This window comes from Trematomus bernacchii, unplaced genomic scaffold, assembly GCF_902827165.1.
Source record: "Trematomus bernacchii unplaced genomic scaffold, fTreBer1.1, whole genome shotgun sequence".
Classification (NCBI taxonomy): Eukaryota; Metazoa; Chordata; class Actinopteri; order Perciformes; family Nototheniidae; genus Trematomus; species Trematomus bernacchii.
The window spans coordinates 14407698-14428595 of NW_022987689.1; positions in this window are offsets into that span (position 1 = coordinate 14407698).

The window sequence follows — 20898 nt, forward strand, 5'->3', positions numbered from 1 at the left end:
GAAACTTTCAGAATGGAACGAATTACTATGTACTTAAGAGAAAAAACGTCTCTTAAATCTGCTAATCAATATTTACTGAGAGAAAATGGATGAATTAACAATGTGTAACGTGAAGGCGTTGACCTTAATGATAAGCCCACAGAGAATTATCCGCATACATTGCAGTCACCCTCAGATCTGTGGAGTTATTTTTGTGCTTAAACAAAATCGCTTTGGTTAAAAGCTAAATTCAATGTAATGTAATACTATTCAGCCCAATGTTTTGGACTTTGGGCCCACAACTTTACTGTTTTGGTTCAATCATCAACTGTGTGTTCAGAAGTACTGTAGATGTGTGATCTCTCTACAAGTAAACGTTTGAAGAAATTCCCTTGAGGAGTTCCTGAGATATCACGATAATGGGACAGATTTTAGCACAGAGACACCTCTGACTATCAAAATCAAGTCCAAGTGGACAATGGGGCCAAATGTGGGGAAAAGCCCATTAATACTTTCCTCAAATATCATGCTCATGAGAAAAGACTGGTCGAACCAACGGACCAATGACCAACCGACCAACCGACCAACGAACAACCAGAAAAAGTACCAACTCTGGCCTTAGCTGGTTCTTTATTACACCCATTGTAAATAATGTCTACATAATGTCAGATACTTTTGGCAAGAGTGGATCATTTTATTTAACTCACATATTTTTGGAAATGTCTAGGGTTGCCTCCTTAAAGTCGATGAGTGGAATCACCCGTCCACAAAATATCTGTTGCAATAAACTGTGTTTTATGATGCTCCGCCTCTCTAAACAGAGGTCACCAAAACCAAGGAAGGCCCAAGGTCTAATAGAGATGAATGGTGACATTTAGTTTGGTGAATTCATATTTAATTTTGACCGGTTGTACATATCGCCCGGCGCTGTCAAGAGTTGAATCTTTGTGTTGAACAGCAACATTTGAATAAAAAAAATGTTGGATTCAGCCCTAAAATACTGTCTTTTTGGAAATAGCATGTGCGACTAAATAGTAGAATATAAGGACCCAATGGGTGTTATGCTACTTTATCTTTTTATCTAAGTTAAAAAAAAGCAAATACTCAGCTCAAGTGTTTCAACCATGGTTTCAACCAACTGTACCTTCTGGGTTTACCTCGTGATGAGGTCAGTCTACAGAGAGGAATGAAGGCAGCAGGAAGATCCCATAAAGGGAGAGGAGTTGCACCACAACGGCTCTAAACATTACGATTAGAGGTACTTTCAGGCAAAAGGTAGGCACTCACACCCAAGGTTATACTCATTTAAAGGCATACACACACATTCATCATGCACCAAAGCAGTGGAAGAAGCACAAAACACATCTCACTCTCCTGAGCATATTCTAGAGGACATGAGGGTGAAATGAAACAATAATGTCCCTCTACCTCTCTGTGTGAGACGTGGGGAAATATGACAACAACAGCTAATGAGGCGAGGTGATATATCTCCCTCATGTGAGCGGCCTCGATCCCCAGCTCAGACGCAGAAGCCAACAAATGTGGCTCGGTTGGCACGGCCCGTCCAATTTGACTCCATCAGATTGTATGTTTGTGCGGCATTATCCAAAACAAATAGAGGGCGGGCGAGGGAGAGCGACAGTTAAATGCTAATTCAATATGTCTCCGTCCCTGTCAGTCAGGTCCGACCGATTAGCGGCGCTTGTTCATCTAAATGTGTTGTATCACCTCCTTGCCAAAATATAATGCGATCCTTTCATGCGTGGCAGGCCTGCAATGCTAAGTCAGCGCTCTAGTTAATAAGTCCTTTTCATTAAACATTCATTCGCTCACTCATCCTCATTTGCATTTTCTCATCATAAAAGCATTCATGAAACATTCATTTGTTCACTTGTTCTCATTTGCATGCTTTCCAATGCATTCTTCAAGGAAGGAATAGGGCAGGAATAGGGCAGGAACAGGCGAGGAAAGGATGCAAGAGAGGATGAGGAAGAGGGCGAGGGCAGGAGACGAGGTTGTTATTACTCCATTTGAACAATTTGTCCCGTAAATGACGGTAGAAATGACATTGTGTTTCCTCTCATCGTTATGTAGAGGCCATCACCGTGTAAAACATTGCCTGTTGCACAATGCGGGGCCGTGATGAGAGCAAATCATTTCTCGTATGAAAGCACGCAGAGATGGGAAATGTGTTCTTGGTTGAATGACGCACCTGCACAAGCATCCCATTTTGAAGATGATTGGACTGGATAACAGTTAGGTACAAATAATGATTGCAACAGTATGCAACGTGTATGACATTACATTTTCATTTGATCCATATTGTAGGACCCCCCCCCCCCCCTCTCTCTCTCTTGAAAAGGCCACACATCAAAGACATATTCAACAAATCCTCTACACAACTTCGCTCTGGGTGCAACTCCCAGTAGATACTGTATGTATTTTTGTATGTATGTGAACATCGATATGATACATTGAATACCGATATGCAGCGGCGAGGGATCGTCTTTATACGACTCTAACCCTGGGAGCATTCTCCATCCTCTACCCTCTCTTCATTACCTTCTCCTCCTTTCCTTTTAACTTGTGCGGCCAGGGGAGACATCAGTCTGAGTGACAGCTCGTGTGATCCTCCTCCCGGGCTTGGTGAGAGAAGGAGGGCTGTCAACATAAATATCCTTCCTGGATTTGCGACGGACATGGAGCCGCCATGGCCACCATGAATCTTCATCCATGATCAGAGGCAGAAAAACATGAGCTGATCAGCATGGCTGAAAAACCTCGCCATCACCCACAAACGCCACCCCCTCCTTCCCCCCTCCCCTCTGCAAACTACATGATCAATACTGTCGGTTTAGTGCTTCTTCTTGATTGTTTGCCCATTTCTATTTGCGCAGGAAGTTAATGCAGACAGCTTGTCTTGGCTCCTGGTGGCTTTTCTTCAGAGTTTACTGAGAAACGGTGAAACACATCATTATGTTCTACAGTATACCTGCATGCATTTTGATATTTGAGCACCATATAAGATAAGAAGATAATGAAAAGTAATAATATACAATTAAAAAAGGGCCTTGCAAGTTACCTTCTAAACTCAAAAGTCTGGCATTGCCCTGTGATTTTTTTATTTGATTCGATTACCAGAAAAACCAACATATTTTGTTAATTAATAAATTTTTTAAGCAAAAAATAAGAAGGTTGTTTTTAGCCTGTTAAATACAAATTGTATTCTGTGTCATATTAAAGTGAATATATTTAAATGCAACACTTAGGACTTTGAAAAACTGAGATGGCCTGAAAAATGGTGATATTAAAGTGATATTATATTATGATATATATATGATATTAAATGAGAAAATGTTAGTTGTAGCCCTAATTTTCACTGGTATCTGCTGTCAAATGTAATTATACTTTTTCAACAATTGGTGTACAGCATTATGATATGGACAAAAAGAAAATAAGTATAACTGAGCCGAGGAAAAAAAACTAGAAAACACATCTTTTCATCTTTACAAAAGATAATTCAATCTTGGTCTGCAATACGTAGATTTCTGACCACTTGGGGACAGCAAGATAAATTGTACACACAACATTGAGAATGTTGAGAAACTAAATACATTATGAATCGCCAGTTTTTCATGGTGACATGTACACATAAGTCCTCTTTTTTAGCTCCGATGTTGGTCTCCACCAACTATAATAGCAGCAAATATTAAGAGTTTAGTAGTAGCAAAAAGTAAAAAGTCAACTTTAAACTTGTTCAAAGATGGATGGCTGGTCCAAACTACATGTCTTAATTTACGTTCTGTTTCAGCGATAGCATTTCCATCTTTTCCTTCAGTTCCCATTTACATCACGTTGCCTTGCTGTGGCAGACTTAATTTATATGTAGTCATTTTTCAATTATACACCCAGATGCACACAGTGACATTAATGTCTCAGCTCAGCGGGGAGTGACAAGCCCCTGAGGCCTCATTTGTTAAAGAAACTTAGACGCAAACATGACTCCTGTGACCAAAGTCACAAAGTTTGCCTTAATGAAATACTGATCTTTAAGTTACGATCTAACAAATACTGCTTATAAAAAAACACTCCGTAACCAATATACGTAGACATTGGTTAACCCAAAGTTTTGTCTAATAAAATAACCTTTTGGAACCATTCAGTTACCCATATCATGCAAAAGAAAATAGCAACAACCACGACAGTAAACCTATGGGAGAAATCAAGGCTAACACTTTATCTGCTATATTGTTTGGCCAGGGCCAGTTAGAGCAGATGCAGCTTATTGCACTCCGTCTTCCTCCCTGGGACATTATTAAAGATTACAGGAGATAATCGCTGTGGTATCTTGCCGGATGCCAGGATCAGGAGGCACAATATCATCACACACAGATCATTTCACTTCGGGAAAACTGGAGCGCTTCGACCATAAGGGATCTGTCCATAAGTCCGACAACTGCTAAAAGATAACACAGCGCTGTCTGCCAGACGTGGCTATAGAGGGCTTTGAGATACAGTCTGTGATACAAATGTGTACAAAAGGACGGACTCACCACCAACATTCAAAACACAGCATTTAAATCTGTTTTTAAGATTTTGATGCTGTTAAATCTTGTTCTCAGCAGTAATGTCTGTAAGGAATAACATCTTGGGAAATTACAAATTAGCATTTCTTGAGATAGATGAGAAGATCAATACCCCTCGTATGTGTGTGCGATTAATATGACAGCTAACAGAAGCTTAGCTAAAAGAATAATGACTGGAAAAGGGGGAAACAGTATAAGCTGTGGGGAGGCTGTGGCGCAGTGGATTAGTGCGTTGGTGTTTGGATCAGGGGAGCACAGGTTCAAACCCCACTGCAGTCAGCATGTCGTTGCGTCCCTGGGCAAGACACTTCACCCCAAGTTGCTCCTGTGGGGATTGCCCACAGTACTGAATGTATGTAAGTCACTTTGGATAAAAGCGTCTAACAAGTAACATGTAATGTAATAATAATAAGCAGTATATGAAGTGGAATAAGTCACCATATTGTCCTCAATTGGTTATATTGGCTTGGAAGCCAGAGGTCTGCCATTTTGGCTGTCACTATATTAGTTATTTTGCACTCAGATGGTGGAGGTGGAGCTAAGTACAATCAAAAGCTGAACTATACATTTTTGGGCGACTGAAATGTCGAAAATAGCTTTCTTGAACTAGATAAAAAAACACTCTGTGAAAGAGTAAACAATGACAAAAACACAGAGCACCCAAAACACAACACAGTCACAAGGTACCTAAAACATACCCTGCCTAATTGTCCTTTTTACTCACATAAACTATATACATTACTACACAACTATAAAAAAAAACACAAACATGATGCTGTTTGAATTAGCAAGTGAAACCATAAACTGGTCAGGGTTACTGAGGTAAGAAATCAATAAGAAGAAGGCCAAAACACAAACACCCTTCAAGGCATCTCATTTAAAAAAAAAAAATCTATTTTAACAACAACTTCGGTGTACAAATCTTTGTTAGTGACATTTATTTCAGTCAATTTAATGTTTTTTTGTATTTAATTTTTTTTCCGATTTAATGTGTGAAAGGGGCAGTTTGTAGGATTTGGCGGCATCTAGCCTTGTGGTCGCAGTTTGCATCCAACTGAATACCCTTACATGAGTGTGGTATTGAGCTACAGAACGCAAAACTGTTGTAACGCTGGGGACTCTTTCAGGCAGTTGTTAGCGTTCAACGGTAGCTTTAGGGAACGTAAGAATGTGAAAAGCAATACAAGACAATCATGTTGGTTTTGAGCTAGTGTAGCTAAGGGCTCATTATAGGGTAACGAAAACACAACAATGCTTCGGATGATAAACTAAGGAAAACTTTTCAAATGTTGCCAATAAATCCACCTACATTTTACTCAATGGCCATTTAAGCTTTGTTTTGAGTCCTTATGCTAAGCTAAGCTAAGCTAACTGGCTGTACTGTATGTATGAAGGGACATTGTATCCTGTAATCTAAATCTCAGAAACAAAGTGAATATTTGCATTTAGAGAATGATTAACTATTCCACAGGGCTTTATTTCATCTATGAAGAGTTGACAAACATAATCAACCTTTTTATATGAGTGAATAAACAAAGTGATATGCACCGTGTACCTTTAAGACATGCAAGTGTTTGTATTCATACTGTATTGTAGGCCTTTGCATCCATGGGGATTTGCAAGTTTATGTTCCCTGCATTTAAATGACCTTCCATAGCTGCAGAACCGGCAGCAGAAAACATGTCATTCTCCTCACAGAAAACACAGGGTCTCTGCCCATCTATCAGTCTGTGCGAGGCAGCTTATCAGTGGCCTATCATTGTCTGAGCCACAGCCACGGACACCTGCTCTGCAGAGTCACACACAGGGAGGAGGGGAGACCACCTGAATACAAATTAGACTGTCGAGGACAAGGAGGGGCAGGAATGATAGGGGGAGTAAGAGAGAGAAAGGGGAGGGGGTGCAGGTTTTGGTTAGGAAACTAATAACAGTTCATTAGCAAGGATGCTCATAATGCTATCTACTCAAACACCTCCCCTCCCGTGCAAATAGCTGCAGGTCCTGAAGGGAATCATCAACATGATACAGTCACACAAGCTTGCAATTAAAAACTGGCAATGAGAAGATTCCCTTTCTTTTTTTACTGTATTGATTTTTCATTTTCTAGCTTTGATATTATTGTTGAAAATGAGAAACGACTGACTAATGATGGTGTGGTTTGTAACAGCAGCCTTAGACAAACACCAGATTTTGTGTGTGAATTCACATCCAAACAGTTGGCCGTTTTGCGCGCCTGGGTTGTGTAACGACCCCAGCTGACTCATAAACACAGCAATCTCTAATTAATATTTTGTCGAGTACCCGGAGCAAGGTCATTATCGCAACACTTCAGCTGTAATCACGGCTGGTGAGCGCAGACGCCGTACAGACACAGGGTGAGATATAAATATTCGACTCTGTGAAGGCTGTTTGATTTAGAACTACAGCTTCTAGTAGAATATTAACAGTCTGCTGGAAATGGAGGAACCCGTTTGTAACCTCTGATGTCTTTTTCATTGACGGAGGAAGGAGCAGGCTACAACATTATCGTGTATAACAAATCTATGACTGACAGAGGCTGAAATTAACTTTTTGGTTCAGCTGCCAATGGCAGGGCAACATAAAATATTTACCACCTAGAGTTAGTTTTGAAATACATTTGCATTAATAAACCATTGAACTTGTTTTCTATGCAGTTGTTCAGCAGTATGTTATTATAAAATAGTACTCTATTATCCTGATTAAATCCATTTTAAACTTTTTCCCTCTTTTTCACTGTTAAATACAATCAAAGCAGTGTCAAAATATAATGATATTATTTTTTTTTTAAGCCATGCAACCTTGTTCTCTGGTTTCAATGACGATATTTCAACAACTTTGGTAAAAACATTCATGTTTCCAAACGGACGAAACCTTGTTGACTTCTGACTTGTTACATACTGTAGCACCACCATGACTTTGAGGTTACTGATTCTGAATGACATTGTCTTTATTATTGGATGGATTGACTTCTGATTAATATTTGGTACCGACATTAATGTTACCTACAAGTAAGGATGACACAAGAACCGATACTTCCTTACTGAGTAGATGCCGGGTTCCAAAAACATGACGGTACATCTCTGTATTTTTCTACAGAACCATGGGTATCATGAGGATCGTTAGGGTTTGGGACTAATGGTGTCCTGCCGTCCTAGGGGTAATAGAAAAGGAGTAGAATAGCAAGAAGTCCATCACTTTGACCTATGTAATTCAGTTGAAAGAGCTGGAACTAGGAAGTACTTGGACCTTAAATTGAAATAGTTTTGTCAACATTTGTCAAGTTCAACGAAGAGGGGTCAAACTTATCCGATATCTTACTGTTTAATGATACGTGGACAAGACAGAAGATGCCAAAATCTACATTGAATTTTTGTTAAAACAGGTAGCTATTTAAGATTTCCAATGCCAATTTCGATTGGGTGCTTTATTGACGGTTATGTAATGTATTCTAACTTATAATCAACAAATACAAAACTACAACAATATGACATGATGGACTCTGAAGCAATGCCGTGTGAAACGAAGTATCATATTTGTATTAAATCAGTATCAGCAATCAGTATAACATATTTCATTGGCATGCAAATTAACCTAACAAGGTCGGGATTACTGCAGAGATTAATTAATGTAACCAAATACACGACACACAAGCACAACCGGATGTTTTCCAGTTCTTTATAACAGCATTAGTTGAAACAGGCACGGCATGACCATGAACCTTAATCTCAACCAATTTTCCAGAACAAACACAATGTCACCTCCCGCAAATGCAAATCCTCCTATCATCATCATCATCTGAAAAATTCATTAAACCCCCTGCCTGGCCCAACCCCTTCTTGTCTTCACTAATGGCATGTCACATGCATAATGTATGAGAGAAAAATAAGGTTATAGATTTGGTAATGCGTATCCACCTGTGTTACACAACACGGAGGGGTTCTGTAAGTAAGTACTGTTGGCATGCATTTCAATTTCAAAGTGGATCTGCTCTGCATGGAGTCACCTGATCAAACGTGTCAACGTGGACCATGCATCAGTGACAGTGAAGGCGTGGCGGCCTCACGGGGCCAGGCGGACTTCCCTCCCTGTCATGTCAGTCCCGTCATTGATACGATGTGAACTTGGACCATCTGTCCTGCGTTAATTGCACGTGTTGCCATGTAGCCTCATTGGTGGGCTGCACTACAGAGGTACCTCTGATACAAGTCTTTTTCTTCCAGCAGGCAGTCACCAATGGTTTTCTTGATAATGGGTGAAAGCAAAAGGTTCATTTATTCCCGGCATGTAAAAACTAGGGTGTCAATGTTAATGCAACGTAGCTCCGGATTAATATGGAAATCTTAATAATAAATCAAAAAAAGCACAAATTATTTAGATTATTCAGATATCCTCCAATAATTCCAGTGTGGGTTTTAATTGCATGGCAGTGAAAAGGCAAAGGAACTCAGTGTTTCCCACAGATCTGAAATATACTTGGGTGGGGTAGCGTTAGCGCTGGGGGGTTGACGTGCCTTTGTGACATGCAACAACATTAACATTAACCTTTCTGTTGGTTAGCAGACCCTTCACGCCATGGCAGAGCGAACAGGTACAGGCAGGGCCCGTAGTGATAGCCCTATAGTTTAAATCTGCTACCCGCAAATAAACATATGGACATGGGTTACTATTTAAAGTTTTGTAAATGTATTTAGGAACCTATCCATGTGATTTTAAGTGGGGGTGGACCTCAAATCCTCTAGGGGGGTCCGGGGGCATGCTCCCCCGGTAAGATTTTTATTTTGGAGTTAAATGCATCAATCTGGTGCACTTTGAGGGGAAAATAAAGAGACTAGATCTATGGGAACTCCTATATGAAACAGAACTGTATACATTTCAATAATCATAAAATCATGGCCATAACCAATAACATACCATTTCCAATATGAAAAAACACTGAAACTTGTCTATTTATTTTTGGTTCATTTATAGTTGTGAGTGTGTCTGGGCTCCTGAATCAGCCTCTCCCGTCTCCCTCCTCTCCCTCCTGCTCCTCTTTGAGGCAGCAGCAAAGACTAGTTTTAGCTCTCAACAAGTTTTAAAAGTGTATCTTACCTTTTTTCACCTAGTTAACTTTATTCATGCCGTTTTTTACTAATCACTACCCCCTCAAATGGAAATATGTGTTTACATAAATGGTGACCAAACCGTTTGATACCCACTGAGAACTTAGACTAAGTTAACTATCTAAACACTCACGGTGCGTCTACACAGCAGCGTTAAAAAAATCTTGAAACGCTTCTGCCCATTCACTTTGAATGGGGTGACGTCACTTTCCCTCACTTTTCGCCGAACTGCATTGTGGGCAGGCGAGCGGAGATTTTCAGGATTTTCAGGATTCAAAGTTGAACAATGTTCAACTTTTGAGGCTGAGGTGGAAGCGTCAGCCAATCAAATCCCGTGTACGCAAATCTGACAGTTCAAGCTCTAGCCAATCAAACGGCATGTATGCTGGGAGAGACATACCGCAGGTCATTTCCTCATATTCCAAAAAATTGAGGAGAAATTAGCGGTAGGGAATCACCCGGTGCTTTATGACCAGTCCCTATTTACCTACCGGGATATAAACCGGAGGAGCCAGGCATGGAGGGAGGTGGCAGAGACAGTGGTAGGTTTTCGCCTGTTTTGGGGAGTTTATATCCAGTTTACTTCGGGCTTTTTTGCTTGTATGTCGCGGGCGGGAGATTCATGTGATTGGTTGTTCGTGCCTTGCTCGCAAAAAATCCTCAAGCTTCAGATACACCCACCTCCAAGATTTTTTTAACGCTGCTGTGTAGACGCTCCGTCAGAGAGTCCTTTACCTCACCTAAATAGGTCGCCCAAGTAAAGTCTATGTGTGGGAAACCCTGGAACTGGAGGAACTGGCAAAAGATACCTGTATTGAGCTGACTGAAGACCACTGGACATCATAAAGCAAAATGTTATTGTTAGATCTTACAATAGATGTAATGATTTCTGAACTAATGGCATCAAGACCGACAATTTTCCGACACTTAACTAAAGCATCGACATGACAAGCCAACTGTCACCTAGATCCGCTGGGGTCACCCTCTGTATAATGTGCGCTACAGTACACAGGGCATATGGTAGTGTTCTTGCTGCGAGCACTATCTGTTCCTACCGTGGAGATCTTTTCTGCTATCTCCTACTCCTAACTTGGAGAAACTGCGCATGCTTCAGCATAATGCCTTTGCCTCCATTTCTAACACATCTAAAGCAAATGAGTCTAGTTGCCATCTGTGATCAATTAGTAATCCGTTACACAGTTAGATGTCTTTTACCAATTTGGCATGCATTTTTTTATTTCAACACCATTCGTTTAACCTCCCAACTAATATTATAAATATTACGTGTTCCCAAGATTCCTAGTGACCCCGGCCTATGTACTGTACCCTGGGTTTGTTTCATTTTTAAAATCTTGATACTTGAAGGTAAAAAGGCTATTACAAGGAACTGGTTGAAAAGTGACCCTCCTGGACCAGGTCTTGGTTGGACATTGGAAAAACTACCATGGAAAAACTGAAATAGTAAAGAAGAGATCTGTGAACTCCTGGAAATAATGGACTGCTACAAGTAAAAGGAAAGGTTTTAAATGTGAAGTAGTAGTGTCGTTTTATGGTTTTTGTTCATTTCCTTAAAGAGTTTTCCAAAAATGCAATGACTGACCCAAATTTGAAATTGCAAATAAAAAGACACTTGTCATTTAAATGTGGTAATGTGTGCTTAATCAAAAGCCTGATCTTGTTCTCAGTCTCAGCCTCGCCTTTAAATAGCTTTTGTTGACCGTCTACAAATGCACGCCTCACATTTGATATGCAGCTTTAGAGCTGCGGTAGAGCAGGCTCTGGACTTTGTGAATAATAATAAGTGGCTAAAGGGGAGATTTAGTCAGAGTGCATTCATCTTGCCGGCTCGGCTGTGGGTGACATCGCTTTCCCCTCTGCTACTCTCCGTCTTTTTCTCTTCTCTGCCGCGAACAAGCACTCATTGAAAACAGCAGGGGATGTCCACCTTGACTTTAATATTACATGGTCGAGATGAGGGGAACACAGGGCAGCAGTGAGGAGAAGATATTTTGATGTCGAATGATCAGGGACAATCCCAGAGCAGCTGAACTGAGAGTCAGGTGGTAAAGCCAAGAGGGAGCAGAACACCGAAAGAGACGAAAGGCAGGGAGGGAAACAGATAGGAAATAAGACTTAAGAGAAGGGGGAATGAAAAAGATGTTAGGGTGTAAAAGAGAGTGCGGAAATAAGACAAGAGAGAGTGAGAATAAAAGAGAGATGTAAGAAGAAGGAAACGCTGTGATCCGTCTCTCTGCAGTGAGAAAAAGGAACAAGGCCGCCCTGATGGAGCAGGGGAATTGGAAACAGAGAACAGCCATCTCCCGGTCTGACAGGTGTCATGTAGAGTTCCACAGTGCATGATGTTGGCTTCCTAACACACATATATAGACATTCAGTTCAAGGGAAATGTCAATTGTTCACTGCACTGTACTCAGTTGGGGTTCCTCACAGCACTCAAAATCTGAATAGTGTTTCTTTTCCCAGTATAAATCCCATTTGGATGTCAGTTGAGATGAATCCATTGACTCAAAATGAAGGGTTAATAGTGACTTAGCATTGTTGGAAACATACTGGATTGACTGGATCTAAAAAAGACAAATCAAAAGATAACTATTTTTTACGGAATCACAGATAGTGAAAATCCTTTTTTGATTGAAAAACAAACCATGTTAAAAAAGGTAATAAATCATAAGGCCCTCTGCATAAAGGATTGATGAATGATAATGATGAATTCTTTATTTTTAGAAAATTAGCCTCTATTTTCACTTTTACACCATGACAGCTTTTCAAGTCACTCAGTGAATGTACTCACGATTATCCCAACGATGAAAATTCCCTGCACCCAACTTTTTGCAGGTGTTTTTTTTTTATCTTGTTACGAAATAATCCTCTATTACCCAATCCCTTGTTGCTACCATATTCAAGATTTACCATATTGCCTAATTTGGTCCAATATTGAACCTTAAAATGTATACACATTTAATCATTTGAAGGGGTCCTAGTATACTCATTTTAGGGTTCATATTATATTCTGTTCCTCTACTGTGACATGTCTCCATGCTTTAATGTTCAAAAAGCTCTTTATTTGTCTCATACTGCCTGTGCTGCAGCACCTCTTTTCACCCTCTGTCTGAAACCAGAGCCCAGTCTGCTCTGATTGGTTAGCTGGCCGGCTCTGTTGTGATTGGTCAACCGCTTAGAGATGTCCCGCCCATTAGCCTATCACATATAATGTGTTGGAGTGCTAGCCAATAGAATTGCAAGTGTTACAGAGTGATGTCACTATGTTACAGGAGTAAACAAAGGGATCCAATGTAGGCATTTCAGACGGGGGGAGGGGCTGGGGGAATGTGTGCGAGTGGATTTTTGTGATTTTATCTTTTGAAGACCATTTACATGCACAAAAACCTATAACACACTGCAGAGAAGAGCAAAGCATAATAGGGCCTGCTTAAGCAAAAGCATGAAGGAAGCCTGCAGAGTGTCCTTCACGCTGCTTTGGGTCCACATACGTCTTTCTACGGTTAAAAGCAGAATCATGAAACAAAAAGTATGAAATATAAATGCATCCCTTTAGATTTGTGATTTAACAAAGGACTAACATGCGTGCTGTGTTATCACTTAATACGGTCAGTTGTAAGTCTTCTGCCAGTCACTTCGTAAGAACTGACTCATATCTCTTTCATGTTAAAAAAGCACAGGGGGGGGGAAACCTTTTCTTAATCAAGTTGTGCGGCTCGTCCTGTGCTTCTCTGACAACACAGCGTGTAACAGCGTCTCTGTTTCCACAGCAGGAGCGGCGGAGGATGCCAGGCTCCTCTCCTGAGAAACAATTAGCCGTGAACTTCAGAGGAGAACAATGATTAGCATGTGAGCGTGCAGAGAGGTAGGGGGGGGGGGGGGGGGGGGGGGGGGGGGGGGGCTTGAGTTTTCTTACACTATTGATCCTTTACATAACCAGGCACTGAATTACATCACAGTTTTTGCACTTAGGATACCCAACCCCCACAGCTGCCCCACGTCACCCCCCCCCCCCCCCAAACACACACACACACACTCAATTTCCTCTCTCCCCTGCTCTTTTTCATTAGATTTGTTTTCTTTTCCTTCACTGCAGTAACCTCATTTGGACTGCTGCGCTAATTAAAGGGTCCACAAACCGGAGTAAGAGCCTGCCATATGCTCTTGCCGACAGAGTGTCACAACCTGGAGCATCACACACACATACTGAAGCTGTTAGAGCAGAACCGAAATACATTACAGCCTTCTGCTCACCTCGGCAAAACATAAAATCCTTTCAATCTCTTTTGATTCATCTTCATTTAACGTGCGTCATAATGTGCATTTATGGGGATTAACGTTAACTGTGCATTTAATATAAAAGAATGATGTAAGCCGATGATTCGTGGGAAGCACTTTTCAAAACTTAAGACAAAAACGGGTAAGAAATGAATAAGTAACAGGAGGAAATGCATAACGGGAATGTGAAATGAAGGGTGGGAAAGTGGCGTACCAGTACAATTAAGTATAAGAAGTCATTTTAAATATTACCCTCAGGCGAAAGAGCCTATAGGGGCCCTCACGGCATAAGCACCGGTCACCTTTCATCTTTAGTCTCCATTAAAGGAATGGAGATTCATATGCTCAAAGGAGAGCATTGGAAATAAGTAGGACAGGTTCAAAGCTTCAAAGTCATAGAAAGAATCCTTGAATCCAACACGAAATAACTACAAATGTGGGAAATATTGGCTTACGTAATAAATCTAAATTAATCAACGTGAAAAAACTGTTATACGCTTCAAATGAAGATTTCCGAGGCATGCTGAAATGGATTATACATGAGAATCCCTTTTCTTCATCATGCGGGTCAGTACACAGCATGTAAAACAGTAACTATATCCACTTCTATGGCTCTACATTAACTTCAATGATGTGAGTAACTGCGACGGGTAATTAGCATACAGATGGGGAGAATAGCCTAAGATGACCCAGTTTTAACGGCCGTCGTTAAAGCCAGTACATTACTGTAATGCCTCTAAAGCTGCTATAATCAATATTTTATATTAGCAATGGATAAAATGGAGACGGCTTGTGAGTGAAGGGGTCGCTTCACACATCACCTGAGGACTGGCGGAGTGTCACTGCTCTCCTTGAGTCGTTTTGAGCCACAGCAGGCAGCCATTTCAACTTCCAAAAGTTCAAAAGTTGCTCCCTTGAACAAGAGATCGATGATCTCAGTGGGATTCACCTGGTTAAATAAAGGTTTGCTATGAAATGAAATGAATACCTTGGTTGCTGATTGGCTAATGGTTACACAAGCCAAAAAATCGTTAGGACATCATAAAGTGGCCAAAATCTGATCAGCTCATTTTCAGACAGGTTTTTATATAAATGGATCAGGACAAAAAGAGAGAGAATCTTTTTTCCTGAAACTTTCAGAATCTCTTTACACAGAGGGGACACATGTTGATGTAGAAGAGACATGACAAAGTGGATTTTGCATAAAAGGTGACCTTTAATGTTAGCAAAATAAAACATAAATTAATTAGACAACTCAAACTTTGGAGACAGGAAGTCATCATTTCATACTATTGGCAGCAAAAATGATAGTGATCTTTTTTAATAAGCATCTTTGACGTTACTTGACAGCATAATTGTCAGTGTTAGATAGCTTCTCCAAAATGGACCACAAAGACAATACAATAAACAAGTGATGAAAAGAATATGATATGTAGGTATCATAATATGTACAATAAAACAGTCTTACAAGTTCGTTCATACAGTAGTTCCCAGTTGGTTTTCCCTGTCCTGAACAATAGGTCTTGTTATCTTGTTCTTCCCTTAAATTACCATAAACTCTGCAATTATCTTTTTTTTCACTAACGATTTCTCTTTTATAAGACGGGTATGGGACCTTTTTGCAAGACATGAAAGAATACTTAAGTAGCTAAGGGCAAAAACTGAGATCAAATGTTTTTTACTTACAACATCCTTATTTTCCCTCCGCTTATGGTAATTTAATGCAACTCATTCTTTTCCCAAGCATCCTTTAGCCTAAGTGGTTTTATGAAATCAGGCACAGATATTTCCCTCGAGTTGGTGGAGAACCAAACGTAGCTAAAAGTAGAGTGAATATTGGATTTGTATCAGCCTTATGGGCAAATACACAATTTCAAATAAATGTTTCAAGATCAGTTTTCATATTTTAAACTTGAATTTGTTTTATATGTGAATCGTGAATGTGTTTTACTACGGTGGCCGACCAGTGCAAACGCGCTACAACGGCCAATAACACTTCCATTAGGAGAAACGCGCTGCACTTTAAAAAAAGATGTAAACATAAAAACAAAAAATGCCGAAATACATGCGAATGAAGCAACTCATGTTTCGAACTCTTTGAGACAAGGTATATTTAAAGTGCTGCATAAGCGAAACCCTAGGAACACAAAAAAAAAAGAAACCTGGCAAGATGCTTAAAACACAACGGAAACCAGGGGACACTGAAAGGTGCATCACACAGCTGGGACCAGAGCGCTTGTTGACGTTTATAAAGTTTTGTCAGTATATTTGAAATGACTAGGTTAGCTAAGTTAGCTAGCTAGCTTACAGCAGATCTGCAGTAATATCAAAAGGAATCATGCGATCACCAATAAAACGTACATGTTAGGTATGTTTCCAGTGACAATTATGTACAGCTGAACGTGTGTGTCTTCAGTTTTAAAATCTGATAGACGTCTTACAGATTAAAAGTGTAATGTCATTTTGTGTTCAGATATGACAGAAATAGACCGCTTGTTCCTCATAAACGATCCTTACTACACTGTGTGAATGCACATGTCCTCGAAAAATATGGTTGTATTATATAAATGTACTGCATTGTCCCCTAAATGATAACTGCACATCAATATTCATCCTTTGATATACTTCACACAGTTATTTCATTTGAAAATACAAACTAAGAACATCCTCTGTTCTTAACTCAAAGGCAATATACAAGAAAAAAAGACTAAAATGGGATACATTTTTTCAAATATCTCATTATTTTAAATACTTGTAGAAGCAGAACAACTGGAGGCGTTCAGGAACACAGAAAGCTGTTCAGATCAAACAGATTTCACAACATCTCTGACTTCCAAAAAGGAATTTGGCTGGTGTGTTCTTGACTCCATTTTGCACTGTCGGTGTTTAATCACAATTAAGCTTGAGTCACACACCATAGGTAATTTATTACACTCGAACTGTTAATCTTATATAACCTCCCGACCTCCTCACAACCTATTTAACACTGTGACAGAAGCGTGGCGCACCTCCCCTTCTGCTGGGAGGGGGGTCATTGTACAGGAGAAAATAAAGAATGAAGGGCAAATAAAGAGGCTTTTCTCTCGTATGTACAGCTCATGTAATGAGGGTCAAAGTGCCCTCGGCTACCTAACTGTACAGACAGGACACATCATTTAATTCATAACGGAGGGAGGGAGGAGTGGTAGCTTTCCATATCAAAGAGCATTTTGTTTGAGAGGCACATTTTCAAAATTCCACAAACTCAATATTCTCTTTTTGATTAAAATTCAGAGCGTCTGCCCTGCCTCTTTGCCTGATTGGTGTGTCAAGGGGGTTTTCAGACAAAAGGTACTGGATTCGGCTCCTCCAGGCAATTGCCAGGCTTCGAGTGTTAAGTGCAGAGGGAATCTGTGGGGGAGCAGAACATCTTCAGACGGGTGAATCCCTGATGCATTGCGGGGTTCGTGTTTCTCGCGGTGTCAGACAGAAGGCTTGTGTTTTAGGTTTGATCCTCTCTGTGTCACGGTGCCAGACTCATAGGCAGCGACGGCCCTAGCGTGGCAGCGCTCACTCCTCCGCAGGATTTCCACTCACAAGAGCAAACGTCTATCAGATCAGACACATTAAGAAGCTAATTGTCCCCCTTGGGCTGGTTCATTATCTGAGCCAGTGCACAGAATTCAGTGAAGCAGGAGGAGAAATGGAGGTCACGGCAGGCTGACACATAGTAGCATGGTCAGTGGCTCTGTAAACCACAGAGAGGCATCAACACAGACAGCCTGTGGTTGTACCGAGCTTCCACTCTGTGCCTCTGTAAACAAGAAAATCCTTCCATGAAATTACCAGCTACAGTTTGGACCTTTTTCCCTTAGCACATAACCTGCTTGCAAAAATATTTGATTGAAATTGTAATTCACTTCTGTCTGTTTCCTCAAAAAGGTAGTATATATTATGTTGTGCAACATTTCTGCATTTGTTGCACAGAAAAGGGACTTCCAGGCGTGCATAAGTGTAAACATAGTTTTACATTGCTCGAAAATACAGAAATACAAGAACAACACTGCAACGTGGCTGCATACTGCCGGCTAGGTCTAACAAGTGATGCCTCTACCTCTTCTGCGAAATTGGTTATTTTAACCAAGAAGAGAGTCCATTTCATTTGGTTGCCTATAATGGCAATGTATCCTCTTTGCACACGTGTCATCATAGTGCTTGTCTGCCAGAAGACTTTTATCAAGTTTGAAGCCACAATTCTTCCCAATATTGCTAAATAGCTTGGTTGTTTCTATACATTTTAACCAGATGAAGGTTTTTAGCCATCCAACTTCTGGATATGAAGTTATCTGAGAAACAAGCTGAGCTTACATTATCAATGAGATCTACCCATAATTCTATATCCGTCTAACAGCATTAGAGATGGAAAAGAGTTTCATCTGCCATACTGCACAGTGATTTGAGGGTTAGGGTTAGAGTAATGCACAACCCTTTTGTTTTTGTTCCCATTTTTCACGAGCTGAAATCAAAGATCTAAGACTTTTTCTATGCACAGATATGCTCAAATATGGTTCACAAATTTGTCAAAATCTGTGTTAGTGAGCACTTCTCCTTTGCCGAGATAATCCATCCACCTCACAGTTGTGGCATATCAAGATGCTGATCAGACAACATGATTATTACACAGGTGAGCCTTAGGATGGTCACAGTAAAAGGCCACTCTAAAATGTGCAGGAATGTCCACCAGAGCTGTTGCCCAATAATTGAATGTTCATTTCTCTACCATAAGGCGTCTCCAAAGATCTTTCCGAGAATTTGGAAGTACATCCAACCGGCCTCACAACCGCAGACCACGCGTAACCACACCAGCCCATGACCGCCACATCCGGCATCTTCATCTGCGAGATCGGCTGAGACCAGCCACCTGGATAACTGATGCAACAATCGGTTTGCATAACCAAAGACTTTCTGCACAAACCATCAGAAACCGTCTCAGGGAAGCTCATCTGCATGCTCGTCGTCCTCACAGGGGTCCTGACCCGCCTGCAGTTCGTTGTCGTAACTGACTTGAGTGGGCAAATGCTCACCTTCGATGGCGTCTGGCACTTTGGAGAGGTGTTGTCTTCACGGATGAATCCCGGTTTTCACTGTACAGGGCAGATGGCAGACAGCATGTATGGCGTCATGTACGTAGGTGAGCCGTTTGCTGATGACAACGTTGTGAATCGAGTGGCCCATGGTGGTGCTGGGGTTATGGTATGGGCAGGCGTATGGTATGAACGAACACAGGTTCATTTTATTGATGGCATTTTTAATGCACAGGGATACCGTGACGAGATCCTGAGGCCCATTGTTGTGCCATTCACCCACCACCATCACCTCATGTTGCAGCATGATAATGCATGGAGCCATGTTGCAATTCCTAGAGCTGAAAACATCCCAGTTCTTGCATGGCCTGCATTCTGTCCGGACATGTCACCAATTGAGCATGGTTGGGATGCTCTGGATCGGCGTATACGACAGCGTGTTCTAGTTCCTGCTAATATCCAGCAACTTCGCACAGCCATTGAAGAGGAGTGGATCAACATTCTACAGGCCACAATCCACAACCTGATCAATATGCGAAGGAGATGTGTTGCACTGCGTGAGGAAAATGGTGGTCACACTAGAAAGTTTCTAGTAGAAGCTGACTGGTTTTCTGACCCCCCTGTTCCTGGTAATAAATGTCTCTTATGTGGCCTTTTACTGTGACCAGCCTAAGGCACACCTGCTCAATAATCATGCTCTCTGATCAGCATCTTGATATGCCACACCTGTGAGGTGGATGGATTATCTCGGAAAAAGAAGCGCTCACGAACACAGATTTTGACACATTTGTGAAAAGTATTTGAGATAAATAGGGCTTTTGTGTACATAGAGAAAGTCTTAGATCTTTGATTTCTGCTCATGAGTGTTGCGTTTATATTTGTGTTCAGTGTAGTTTTCATTGATAGACTCTAATGGCAGAGAATTACATTAAGTGTCCTATAAAACCTTCTTTCAAAAAGGCATAGACCGGATAAGAGCTTTTCTCCTCTAGGAAAGCCAGTGTTTGCCATGTGATGTGTATTGTTAACCTTACACTGTGCACATTAGTCTGTATTATCCAACAACTCCAGTCCTTTGAAAAGAGGGAGACTCTCTTTTCATAGGGGGAAAAAGCCTTTCCATGTACTGTAGTGGCAGCAGGAGCAGCGTTGGACCCCATCCAAGTGGAGACGTATTGGCAGGTGAACATTTAATGCTATTCACCTCATCCTCTGTGAACACACAACAGTCCCTGCCCCCCTTTGAGCTCTAACAAATAACTCCTCTTCATGGGCAACGTGTGTCTTTATTTCCGCACACAATTGAGTCATGATGGGATTATCCATTGTGTGTACAGCTGCAGTCACAGGATTAGGGATGACTAGGGATGATGAGAAAACACAGTGCTACCAACTGCACAGCACCAGCTCCACAAATGCCAGCTTGGAAAGCCACCCGAAGACCTGAGATCATACCATAGGTATTATCTATAGGTATTAAACAATTTCCCAATTTGGGATCAATAAAGTACGATCTATCTATCTATCAACAGATGGCGATGTTTATTATAACGGTTTCCGTGGAGAATGTGGGCTCTAACACAGGGGTTCTCAGACTTCGTGGTGCTAGGGTCCTCTTCAAATATAGAATGCATTTCCAAATGACCCCCTCATTAGCATAATGTCGATTAAGCACAGGCTTTATTCCACATTTACTTGATTCAAACTATTTGTACTGCAATGTTTTTCAAATGTTATATATTTATAGTTATAAACCCATTTGAATTAGATTTAAAGAGTGTTAGAGACATAAGTCATAACACACGGAATTAGTTATAATCGTACCACTTCTGGTTCCCTTTAGTTATA